Source organism: Moschus berezovskii, chromosome 21, assembly GCF_049115385.1.
Source record: "Moschus berezovskii isolate FMDL1 chromosome 21, NW_MosBer_1.0, whole genome shotgun sequence".
Lineage (NCBI taxonomy): Eukaryota > Metazoa > Chordata > Mammalia > Artiodactyla > Moschidae > Moschus > Moschus berezovskii.
This window is the reverse complement of record NC_142480.1, coordinates 60,549,162-60,562,641: the sequence shown is the minus strand read 5'-3', so window position 1 is coordinate 60,562,641 and position 13,480 is coordinate 60,549,162. Positions and strand designations below refer to the sequence as shown.

At 39.0% G+C, this 13,480-nt stretch overlaps 1 pseudogene; it reads left to right on the top strand.

Annotated features, from left to right (window-relative positions):
- Positions 1–1,762: 1,762 nt before the first annotated feature.
- Positions 1,763–3,418, top strand: LOC129550741 (TAF5-like RNA polymerase II p300/CBP-associated factor-associated factor 65 kDa subunit 5L pseudogene; annotated as a pseudogene).
- Positions 3,419–13,480: the final 10,062 nt, after the last annotated feature.

The window sequence follows — 13,480 nt, the reverse complement described above, 5'->3', positions numbered from 1 at the left end:
GTCTCCTGCATTGGCAGGAGGGTTTATTACCACTAGCACCACCTGGGAAGCATATATATATATATACATACACATATATATTATACATATATATTTATACACATTTGATATATATATTTGGGGGGACTGGATATTAAAAAATGTAGAAACTGTGTCAATGTTATACTAGAGCAATTTTATCAATATGAGATATATATAGATAGGTACAAATGTAGTTATAGGTATATCATGCAAATAAATAAGAAGTTCTGACACATACACAGAGAAAAACAACAATGGAAAAATATACTCTGTGAGATCAACCAGATGTGAGCTGTAACAGACAAAAACTTCAATATGGCCATTATAAATATATCTCACAAACTAAAGAGAATGATGCTAATAGAAGTAAAAAAGATGTGATGATAATACTGCAGCAAAGGAAAATGTTAATACAGAAATAGAATTAACGTGGGCTTCCTTAGTAGCTCAGTTGGTAAAGAATCCGCCTGCAATGCAGGAGACCATGCTTCATTTCCTGGGTTGGGAAGATGCCCTGGAGAAGGGATAGGCTACCCACTCCAGTATCTTGGGCTTCCTGGGTGGCTCAGATAGTAAAAGAATCTGTATGCAATGCAGGAGACCTGGGTTCGATCCCTGGGTTGGTAAGATCCTCTGGAGGAGGGCATGGCAACCCAGTTCAGTATTCTTGCCTGGAGAAACCCCACGGATAGACGTGCCTGGAGAGCTACAGTCCCTGGGGTCAAAAAGAGTAGGGCACGACTGAAAGACTAAGCACAGTACAGCACAGAAAGAATGCAAAAACTATAGCAATTTGGAGCTGAAAAATACAACTGGAAGAAACATTCCTTAGAGGGATCTACTAGCAGATCTGAATTGGCAGAAGAAAGAATTAGTGAACTTGAAAATAAATCAATAGAGCTTATGAAATCTGAGTAATAGAAAAAAAAATGAAGAAAAATAAAAAGGTGCAGAGAAATGTGGAAAATCAGTAGGCTCACCAATGTATGCAAAATAATTAACAATGTAACAATAAGTACAGACCTATTTAAATGTAAACAGACTAAATGCTCCAATCAAAAGACACAGGGTAGCTGAATGGACAGAAAAAGAAGACCTATCTAAATGCTGCCTACACATGACTCACATGATTTAAAGACACAAATAAATAGTGTGAAAATGATGGGATGGAAAAATACATTCCATGGAGATGGAAAGTCATATCAAACAAAACAGAGTTTCTTTAAAACAAAGACTCTAACAAAAGAGAACAAAGAGAAAAAGAGGAAAAAAATATTTAAAGAAACAATAATTGAAATGTCTAAACCTGATGAAAAATTTTAATCCACACATTCATGAAGCTTAAAGGACTCTAAGTAGGACAAACGCAAAGATATAGAGAAACATCATAGAAAGAAGATAAATTGGAAATAGAAGGCTTGAACGTGCTGCAAACTAAATTGACCTAACAGCTCCATAGAATACTTAAAACAGTAGAATATATACCCTTCTCAAGTGCACAAAGAGAATTCTCCAGGATAGGCCATAGAACAAAATTCAATATATTTAACAGAATTGAAAGACTATAAATGTTTATGAGGGCTTGGCTCAGCCCGAGGTGGCTCTGAGTCAGCTCGTCACTTCAGTCAGTCATCTCTCGGCTGCCCCAGAGACCCCGCGGGGGCTGAAGGGCACAGGGCATTGTGAAAGCCTGGCAGCGGCAGCCCCAGTGGGGAAGCAGGAGCTGCCTGGATGTTCGGTCATGACACGAGCGCTCACGGAGTAGCTCCAGACGGCCGCGTCCTGTTACCTCAAACATCGGCAGGACTAGGATGTGCCCTGACGGCTGAAGCAGGGCCTGCGCCGGTTGCAGAATGCACAGGAGATGGCAGCCAGCCTCGCAGCCCAATCAGAATCTGGCTGTGCCTTCGCAGTGTCTGCAGTCTCTTGCCAGGGAGAGCCCCAGCAGCATGAGTACAGTAGGAAGGCTGTGGAATCTTCTCACCAATCCTGACTTCCGGCAGAGCCGTGACGTGAGGAGGCCAGCGCCGATGACGTCATCGAGAGCTGCGGACCACGCGGACCAGGCCGGATGTCCTGTTTAGCGTAACTTCCGGCTGAGGGGCCTCCTAAACAACAAGCGCTCGGTCCGTCGACTGGAAGACAAGCTGCAATTCCTTTTGCCGCTGCCTCCAGCGGGACGACACTGTGCTGGGCAGAGTCCTCGCCTGGCGCATCGTACCCGGACGTGCGGCCCGCGGAGAGGATGGACTACCAGCTCTACGCCAGCGGTGGCTCCTCCGGCAGCGAGGGCAGCGGCCTCGAGCCCGCCGACATGCCGGGACCTGTCCTGCAGAACGAGGAGGCGCTGGAGGCCCTGCGGGAGAGCATCAAGCGCGTCCGGGACGGCCCCCCGTCCCTCACCACCATCTGCCTCTACGCTTTCCACAACACGGGGCAGCTGCTGAACACGGCGGAGGTCTCCCCGGACAACAGGCTGCTTGCCGCAGGCTTCGACAACTCCTGTGTAAAAGTGTGGAGTCTGCGTTCCAAGAAGGTAAAATCCGAACCACCTCAAGTCAACGCGTCTCACATCCACTTGGCTCGTGATGTCCCGGAGGAAGACGAGGACGACAGCGCAGGTCTGGAGATGAAAGTCCTGCGGGGACACTGCGGGCCGGTGTACGGCACCAGGTTCCTCCCGGACAGCTCCGCGCTGCTCTCCTGCTCTGAAGACACATCCATCAGGTACTGGGACCTGGGCAGCTTCACCAACACTGTGCGGTACCAGGGCCATGCCTACCCTGTGTGGGACCTGGACATCAGCCCGCACAGCCTGTACTTCGCCAGTGGGTGCCACGACCGCACAGCCCGCCTCTGGTCATTTGATAGGATGTACCCGCTGCAGATCTATGCCGGGCACCTGGCTGATGTGGACTGCGTCAAGTTCCATCCCAATTCAAACTACGTAGCCACGGGCTCAACCGACAAGACAGTGCGGCTGTGGAGCACCCAGCAGGGGAACTCAGTGAGGCTCTTCACCGGCCACCGCGGCCCCGTACACTCCCTGGCCTTTTCCCCCAACGGTAAGTACCTGGTGTCCGCAGGCGAGGACCAGCGGCTGAAGCTGTGGGACCTGGCATCCGGTACCCTCGACAAAGAGCTGCAGGGCCACACAGACAACATCACCAGCCTCACCTTCAGCCCGGACAGCAGCCTGATCGCGTCAGCATCCATGGACAGCTCAGTGCGTGTCTGGGACATCAAGGGCACGCACAGCCGCACGCCCGCAGACGGCTCATCCAGAGAGCTCCTGGGCGTCTATACCCACCAGATGAGCAAAGTGCTGAGCGTGCAGTTCATGGCCTGCAACCTCCTGTTGGTGACCGGAATCACACAAGACAGTGAGGAACCTTGATTTATTTGATGTAATGGGTTGGTGTTTGCAAAGGGCACGAGACTACAAGTCTTAGGACAGACGGATGGGGATGGATGGAATCACTGTCTGACTGTGAAAGACCCACAGATGCCCCGAGCCCACCACCCTCTTCTCAGTCCTTCCCCAGTGTGGAAGGACAGGGGGAGGAAGGGTGGTGATGGGAATGAACATGAAATCTGGAATCACAGAGATAACCGCTGTGTCCTCCTGTGTCCTTCTCTGGCGCCAAGAAGACCTTGCTTCACTGGGGCTGCACTCGGCAGGAGGATGTTTGCTGGGTGCCCTCTGTAGGAGCAATGCTACAGGGTCACTGATTGGAAGGGACTCTATCAGGGTAAGAATGCGGGGGTGGGAATTAGGAAATGGGGCAGGGTCATGTTGGCAAATGTCTTTCCTTTTCTGTGATTGCAGAGAACTAGGATTTTTTATTGTTGAGAAGAGGAAACCTAGCACTGGGCAGAGAGCCTTCTCTGCTCTCATCTTTCAGGTTTTTCTCCTGGCACTGGCTGTGATACTTGGAATTTTGAGGTTCAGGCGATTCAGAGAACTTGTTTGCTCAGTCTATTGGGAGAAGGGAGAAATTTCTGGGTGACAGATCATTCCAGCTGATGTTTCTAGAAATGGGTGTGTGGATTTCACGGAGAAAGTCTTGGGCTCATGTATCCATGGTGAGAAAGATTATTTTGGGGATTGCACCTCTATTAACAGTTCTCTCCCCTGAAAGGGCAGTTTGTGCTAAAGAAATGAAAATAATTAGAAGTGAAAAGTGGTAGCATAGAAAATGTTGAATTTCCAGGTGATTCTGAGGTGTGGGTTTTCCAACATCTTTTTCTTCTAAGATGGTCCCTTCTACCTCCTGCTTTGCAATAACAGTTTAATGAACAGTCTGAAACATATCTTAAGTGTGAACACACGCATCAAAAACTGCACTCTGAGGATGAAGCAACTTCTGATTTGTTGGAAAAGGATTAAATATTTCTGTTTCCTGAAGAGAATTTTTTTGTATTTTGTTTTCTATTAATATGTATTTAGTTCCAAAAAAATAAAGGTTTATGATCTTATAACCAAAGTGGAATAAAATTTAAGTCAATAATAGAAAGAAATGGAGGAAACTCATAAATATGTGAAAAGTAAAATAGCACACTCCTAAATAACTAACATACTGAAAAAGAAATAAGAGAAACTAAAAATTACTTTTAATGAATTAAATAAAGGCACAACATGCCAAAACTTATGAATGTCAGTAAAAATAATGCTTAAGGAATTTTTATAGCTAGAAAGGTCTACATTAAGAGATCAATAACCCTTCAACTTAAGAAATTAATTTAAAAAAATGAAGCCTATGTCCAAAACAAAATAACAAAAATATTAGAACAGAAATTAATGAAATAGAAAATAGAAAAACAATATAAAAATCAATAAAACCAAAAATTGGCCATTTGAAGAGATCAACAAGATGGCAAAGATTTCATTATGTTGACAGAGAAAATAAGCGAATATTCAATGCAAAGAAAGAAAAAAGAGCAGATACTCCTTTTGACTCTACTAAAATTAAAGGGACAATGAAAACTGTATGAAAATAAAAAAACTTAGGATAAATGTACAAATTCCTGGAAAAACAAAAACTAACAAAGCTGAATTCAGAAAAAAAAAAATAAATAAAGAATCCGAATAGTCATATAACAAGTGAAAGGTTTTAATTAGGAACAAAAAACTCACCACCAACAACAAAAAGTCCAAGCTGATATGGTCTCACAGTTGAATGTTTGCGAAACATTTGAAAAATTAATTGTATATGGCCAATATTCTTTTGATAAGGCCAGTATTGCCCAGATATCAAAACAGATGAAGACATAATAAAAACACTACACAATAGTTATCTATTATGAATACAGATGCAGAAGTGCTGAAAACAATATTAGCAAGTCAAGTCCAAAAGAGTGTAATAATAGGCTGATCTATGGAGACGGAAAGCCGAATAGTAGTTGCCGAGGACTGCCGGTATGGGTGATTAGCAGAGAGGGGATAGTTAAAGTGTATGAGGTTTGTGTTTCGAGATGAATGTGTTCCTTAAGTGATCATGGTAATGATTACAAACTTTGTGAATATGCTAAAAAAACCACAGAATTGACCAATTTAAAAGGTTATGTGCATTGCATTTCAAAAAAGATATTATCAAATTAAATACCTTATAGTATAATAAGGTGGCATTTGACTGAAGCTTTTTCTGTGTCTGTTGAGATGATCATATGGGTTTTTTAATTTATGTTTTAATTGGAGGGTAGTTGTTTTCAGTGTTGTATTGGTTTCTGCTGCACAGCAATGAGAACTGGCCATAATTATATATATATATATATATATATATCTCCCCTCCCTCAAAAGCCACTCACCCCTCTCCTATCCCACTAATCTTGGTCATCATAAAGTTCCAGGCTGGTCTCCCTGTGTTGTATAGCAGTTTCCCACTAGCTGTCTTATATGTCAATGCTTCTTTCTCAATTTGTCCTACCATCTCCTTCCTCTGCTGTGTCCACAAGTCCATTCTCTACGTCTGCATCTCCATTACTTCCCTGAAAATAGGATCATTAGTACTACTCTAGATTCCATATATATATATATATCTTAATATATGATCATATGGTTTTTAGTCTTCCGTTAGTTAATTTGGTGTATCACATTGATAGATTTGTGAAAATTGAAAATCGTTGTGTCCCTGGAATAAATGCCACTGGATCATGGTGTATGATCCTTTTAATGAATTGTTGGATTCAGACTGCTAATAGTTTGTTGAGGATTTTAGGGTCTACATTCATCAGTGATATTTTCCTGTACTCTTATTTATGATATCTTTGTTTGGTTTTGGTGTCAGGGTGGTGTGTTCAGAAGTGTTCCTTCTGCAATTTTTTGCAAGAGTTTCAGAAGGATAGGTTTTAACTCTTAAGTATTTGATCAAATTCACCTGTGAAGCCATCTAGTCCTGGACTTTGGTTTATTGAGAGTTTTCAAATAAAGGATTTAATTTTGTTACTGGTAATTTGGTGGTTCATTTTCTCTGTTTCTTCCTGGTTCAATCATGGAAGATTGTGCATTTCTGAGAAATTGTTCATTTCCTCTAGGTTGTCTATTTTATTGGGATATAGTTTCTTGTAGTCTGTTCTTGTGATCTTTTGTGTTTCTGTGATGTCAATTGTAGCCTCTCCTTTTTCGTTTCTGATTTTATTGATTTGAGACCTCTTTATTTTTTCCTTGATGAGTCTGGCTAAAGGCTTATCAACTTGATCTTTTCAGAGAACCAGTTTTTAGTTTCATTGATCCTTTTTTATTGTTTTCTTCATCTCCATATCTTTTATTTCTGCATTGACCTTTATGATTTCTTTCCTTTTGCTAATTTGGGGTTTTGTTTATTCTTTTTTTTCTGTAGTTGCTTGAGATGTAAAGTGAAGTAGTTCATTTGAGATTTTTCTTACTTATATTTTCCTAAGGTAAAATACTGCTGTTAACTTCTGTTGTAGAACTGCTTTTGCTGTGTCCTATAGATTTTGGATCACCCTGTTTTCATTTTCATTTGTCTCTACAAATGAAAGACTTTTGTCTCTATATTTTTTTTCTCTTTCATTTCTAAAGTGATCCATTGGTTACATGTTGGTTACATGTTGTTTAGCTTCTGTTTGTTTGTTTTTTTGAAGTCGTTTTTTCTTGTAGTTGATTTCCAGCCTCATAGCATTGTGCTCAGAAAAGATGTTTCATATGATTTCAGTTTTCTTAAATTTCCTGAGACTTGTCTTGTGGCCAGCATGTGTTCTATCCTGGAGAAGGTTCCATGTGTACCTGAAAAGAATATGTATTCTTCTGCTTTCAGATGAAATGCTCTATAAATATCAATTAAGTTCATCTGCTGTAATGTGTTATTTTTTTAAACTGTCTCAGACGGTAAAGAATCTGCCTGTAATGCGGGAGTCGTGGGGTTCAATCCCTGGGTTGAGAAGATCCTCTGGAGGAGAGCATGGCAACCTATCCCAGTATTCTTGTCTGGGGACTCCCCATGGACATAGTCCATGACAGGCTATGGTCCATGGGTCACAAACAGTTGGACATGATTGAGCAATTTAGCACACACAGTTGATTTGCAATGTTGCGTTGTACATGCATGCTCAGTCATGTCTGATTTTGTAACCCCATGGACTCCAGCCCGCCAGGCTCCTCTGTCCATGGAATTCTCCAAGCAAGAATACTGGAGTGGGTTATCATTTCCTCCTCCAGAATGTTGTGTAAGTTTCTGCTGTATAGCAAACTGGATCAATTATGTGTATGCATATATCCACTGTTTTTAGATTCTTTTCCCATATAGGCCTTTACAGAGTATTGAGTAGAATTCCCAGTGCCATCTTATTAGTTAACTGATTTTATATAGAGTGGTTTGTATATGTCAATCAAAATCTCTCAATTTATCCTTCCCTTCCTTACCCCGTTGGTAACCATAAGTTAGTTTTCTTCATCTTTGACTCTATATCTGCTTTGTAAATAAATTCATTTGTACCTTTTTTTTTTTGCTTCAACAATGATATCACATAAGATTTGTCTTTCTCTATTCAAATTAATTCACTAAGTATAACAGTCTCTAGGTCCATCCCTGTTGCTGAAAATGGAATTATTTTGTTATTTTAATGGCTCAGTAACATTCCATTGTATATGTATGCACCACATCTTTATTCCTTTGTTGATGGACATTTCGATTACTTCCAGGTAATAGTAGTAGTGCAGTGAACATTGGGATGCATATATCTTTTCCAGTTATGGTTTTCTCCAGATATAGCCCAGGAGAGGGATTGCTGGATCATATGGTAGCTCTGTTTTTAGTTTTTTAAGGAACTTTCATACTGTTCTGTATAGTGCCTGTACCTGTTTAAATTCCCAACAACAGTGTAGGAGGGCTCCCTTTTATTCACACACTCTTAGCATTTATTGTTTACAAATGTTTTGATCATGGCCATTCTGACTGATTTAAGGTGATACCTCATTGTAGCTTTAATTTGCGTTTCTCTAATAATCAGTGATGTTGAGCATCTTTTTATGTGTTTTTGGTCATCTGTATGTCTTCTTGAGAGAAATGTCTATTCAGATCATCCACCCATTTTTTTTTTATTGGGCTGTTAATTTTTTTTTTTTTAATATTGAGCTGTATGAGCTGTTTGTTTATTTTGGAGATTAATCCCATGTCACTTGCTTTGTTTGCAAATATTTTTTTCCCTAATCTGAGAGTTGTGTTTTTGTCTTGATTTTGGTTTCCTTTGCTGTTTAAAAGGTTTTCAGTTTAGTTAGGTCCCATTTATTTTTTTTAAAGTTCTTTTATTTATTTTAATTGGCGGGCTAATTACTTTACATTATTGTATTGGTTTTGCCATACATTGACATGAATCTGCCCTGGGTATACATGTGTTCCCCATCTTGAAGCCCCCTCCTTCCTCCCTCCCCATCCCATCCCTCTGGTTCATCCCAGTACACCAGCCCTGAGCATCCTGTATCATGCATCGAACCTGGACTGGAGAGTCATTTCACATATGATAATATACATGTTTCAATGCCATTCTCCCAAATCATCCATTTGTTTATTTTTGTGTTTATTTTCATTACTCAAGTAGGTGGATTGAAAAAGCTTTTACTGAGATTTGTGTCAAGGAGTATTCTGCCTATGTTTTCTATGAGTTTTATAGTATTTGGCCTTACATTTAGCTCTTTAATCCATTTTGAGTTTGTTTATGATATTAGGGTTCTAATTTCATTCATTCATATGTAGCTATTCAGTTTTCTCAGCGTCACTTATTGAAGCAATTGTCTTGTCTCCATTGTGTATTCTTGACTCTTTGTCATAGATTAGATGACTGTAAGTACCTGGCTTTAATCTATGGACTTTCTGTCCTCTTCTATTGATCTGTATTTCTGTTTTTGTGCCAGTACGATACTGTTTTGATCACTATTGCTTTATAGTATAGTCTGCAGTCAGGGAATCCAATTACTCCAGCTCTGTTTTTCATTCTCAAGATTGCTTTGGTTATTTGGGGTCTTTTGTGTTTCCATATAAATTATAAATTTTTGTTCCAATTCTGTGAAAAATGTAAATGGACTAAATTATCCATTTTACCAATTATTGGTTAGTTGATAGGGATTGCATTGAATATGTAGATTTCTTTGGTCAGTATAGTCACTTTCACAATATTGATTCTTCCAATCCAAGAACATCTGTTTGTGTCATCTTTTATTTCTTTCATCAGTATCTTATAGTTTTCTGAGTGTAGGCCTTCTGCCTCCGTAGGTAGGTTTATTCCTAAGTATTTATTTAAGGCCAATGTTTCCTTATTAGAGTTTCTGTCTGGATAATGTGTTCATTGAGATATATAAGATATTAAAATCCCTTACTATTATTGTTTACTATTGATATTTCTTTTTATGTCCATTAATATTTGCCTATGTATTTTTGTCCTCCTACGTTGAGGGCATATATATCTACAATGTTACATCTTGTTCTTGGATTGATCATTTGATCATTACATAATGTCCTTCTTTGTGTTTTGTAACAGTCTTTATTTTTAAAGTCTATTTTTTTCTGGTATAAGAATTGTTATTCTGGTTTTCTTTTGATTTCCACTTGTGTGAAATACATTTTTCCATCCCCTCACTTTCAGAGGATGTGTGTGTCTTTAGATCTGAAGTGAGTCTTGTGAGGCAGCACATGAGGCAGCAAATACACAGATCTTGTTTCTCTAGGTACTCTATTCAGATAATCTGTCTTCTGATCAAAGCATTTAGTCCATTTATATTTAAGGCAATTATTGATACAGATGAGTGAATAAAGAGAATGTGAGAGATATGCATGTGTGCATGCTAAGTCACTTCAGTCATGTCTAACTCTTTGCAGCCCTATGCACTGTAGTCTGAGGCGCCTCTGTCCATAGGATTCTCCAGGTAAGAATACTGAGTAGGTTGCCGTTTCCTCCTGCAGGGTATCTTCCCAACCCAGGGATCCAACCTGCGCTCTTGCGTCTCCTGCATTGTAGGCAGGTTCTTTAATGCTGAGCCACCAGATAGCCCCATGTGGTATATATATGTATAGAAATACACTATCTGCATCTATATATATTAATATATCTATTTATATATTTATGCTTATATAATACTACTCGGTCATAAGAAATAATAAAATTTTACCATTTGCAACAACCATAATGGACCTGGGGGATATTATACTAAGTGAAATAAGTCAAACAGAGGAAGCCAAATTTTATATGATATCACTTATATGTGGGATCTAAAAAAAACAACAAACTAGTGAGTATAAGGACAAAAGCAAATTCACAGATGTGGAAAGCAAACTAATGGTTACCATTGGGGATTGGGAAGCAGAGAGAGGCAGTAGAGGTAGGGGATTAAGAAGTATAAATTATTGCATATAAAGTAAGCTATAAGAATGTATTTTTAATAACTATAAGTGGCAAATAACCTTTAAAATTGTGGAACATAGTATTATAAGCTTGTAACATATAATGTTGTACATAAACTATACTTCAATAAAAGAGACTAATTGTAGAGCAAAAACTACACAAAAAAAGGAGGTTATCTTCCATAAACTACTGAATCCTGGAAAAATCTTTGTGCATATATTTATGGCTATCATAGAGGGATTTCATCAGCCCTGCATATATACACCTGATAATCTTATTACTGAAGAGATTGCATTTCCCCTAAAGAAAAGATAATATAAGGAAAGGTGAAACAGGGAGACTATGGTGCCTTGCCTCAGCAGGAAACTGGCAGTCTGCTAGACCTATGTAATAAATAGATGGTGGCCTTGTTACTATAGATGAGACACTCACCTTTTGTGATTTGCAAACAATCAAACCAGTGTTTCAAACCAAAATAAAAAGAGAAGAACAGACAAAACTTCATCTGTCACAGCTTACCAGTCCCTGTCCTGCAGCTATAAAGAATAGCTGAATGACAATGACAAAAATGGATGACAATGGAGGAGTAAAAATAATTAGAAGAAAAACTTAAGATAATTAAATCCAAAATGAAAAGTACCTTTTCTGAGCTAAAATAAAATAAAAATCTTCCTAATTAAGTAATGTTTTGTATATATTGAATGAGAAGCTTTAAACCTCTACAACTAACTTAGCAGACCAAGTCCAAGAAACATCTCAGTCACATGAAACAATTGGGTACAGAGATATAAATCACGAGGAAACAAATAAAAGACTTTGAAGATAGGCTCATAGATCCAGGATATATATTACACCAATAACAGGATATCCAGAAAGAAAAAATTATATAGTAAGACTCTTTGCTATTAAATCTTTAACTTAACAGTATGCATTTAAGGTTTGTACATGTTTTGGGATGAAATAATGATAACACATTTCTTTTATTGATGAATAATATTCCATTCTATGGCTGTACCATAGCTTGTGTATCAATTTACGTATTGAAGGTCACCTTGATTGCTTCCAATTTGAGGGAATTATAATTATAATTTGAGGGATGACTGCTGTAATTATCAGTATGAAGGCAATTGTGTATGACAGAAATTTTTTAACACATTAGGTAAGTACCTAACACCACAATTGTTGGACCACAATTCTATGTTAAAACATGTTGACTTTGTCAGCAATAGTTGAACTATAATCAGAAGTAACTGACTAAATCATTTTACATTCCTACCCATAATGAATTAGAGTTCCATGTGCTGTAAATACTAACCAGCTATTGGTACTTGCAGATTTTTGTATTTGTTATTTTAATAAGGTATTTCTTTATATTTTTATTTGTGTTTCCCTGAAGACAAATGATCGTTATCAACTTTTCATAGGCTTTTTCATAATGAAGGAAACAAAACAAAAAGGCAAACTACTGAATGGAAAAAGATATTTTCAAATGATGTGTCTGATAAGGGATTAATATCCAAATTATGTAAGAACTCATACAACTCATTATCAAAATAAACAATCCCATTAAAAAATGTTTGAAAGACCTAAATAGACATTTTTCCAAAAATGACATAAAGATGGTCAACAAGCACAGTACTCATCATGACTAAATCATCAGGGAAATACAAGTAAAAACCACAATGAGATATCATTTCATAAATATGAGAATTCAGTTCAGTTCAGTTGCTCAGTCGTGTCCGCCTCTTCGCGACCCCATGAATCACAGCACGCCAGGCCTCCCTGTCCATCACCAACTCCCGGAGTTCACTCAGACTCACGTCCATCGAGTCAGTAATGCCATCCAGCCATCTCATTCTCTGTCATCTCCTTCTCCTCCTGCCCCCAATCCCTCCCAGCATCAGAGTCTTTTCCAGTGAGTCAACTCGTCGCATGAGGTGGCCAAAGTATTGCAGTTTCAGCTTCAGCATCAGTCCCTCCAGTGAACACCCAGGACTGATCTCCTTAAGAATGGACTGGTTGGATCTCCTTGCAGTCCAAGGGACTCTCAAGAGTCTTCTCCAGCACCACAGTTCAAAAGCATCAATTCTTCGATGATCAGCTTTCTTCACAGTACAACTCTCACATCCATACATGTCCACTGGAAAAACCATAGCCTTGACTAGACGGACCTTTGTTGGCAAAGTAATGTCTCTGCTTTTTAATATACTATCTAGCTTGGTTGTTATCAAAAAGACAGTTAACAAGTGTTGGTGAAGATGTGGAGAAAAGGGAACACTTGTACCCTGTTGGTGGGACTGAAGATAACACAGCCACTGTGAAAAACAGTATGGAGATACCACAAAAATAAAAAGTATAAATACCATACAGTCCAACAACCACTACTTGGTATTTGTCCAGAGAAAACAGAAGCACTAAATCAAAAAGATATATGCACCCCTATGTTCACTGCAGCATTATTTACAGTAGCCAAAATATAGAAGTAACTTAAGTGTCCACTGACAGAGGAAGGAAAAAATATAAAAGCTCATCACCAAGTCTAAAGTCACTAAGATTTTCTCCTGTATTTTTTGTATTTATATACTTGTTTCAGAACCTCATTATG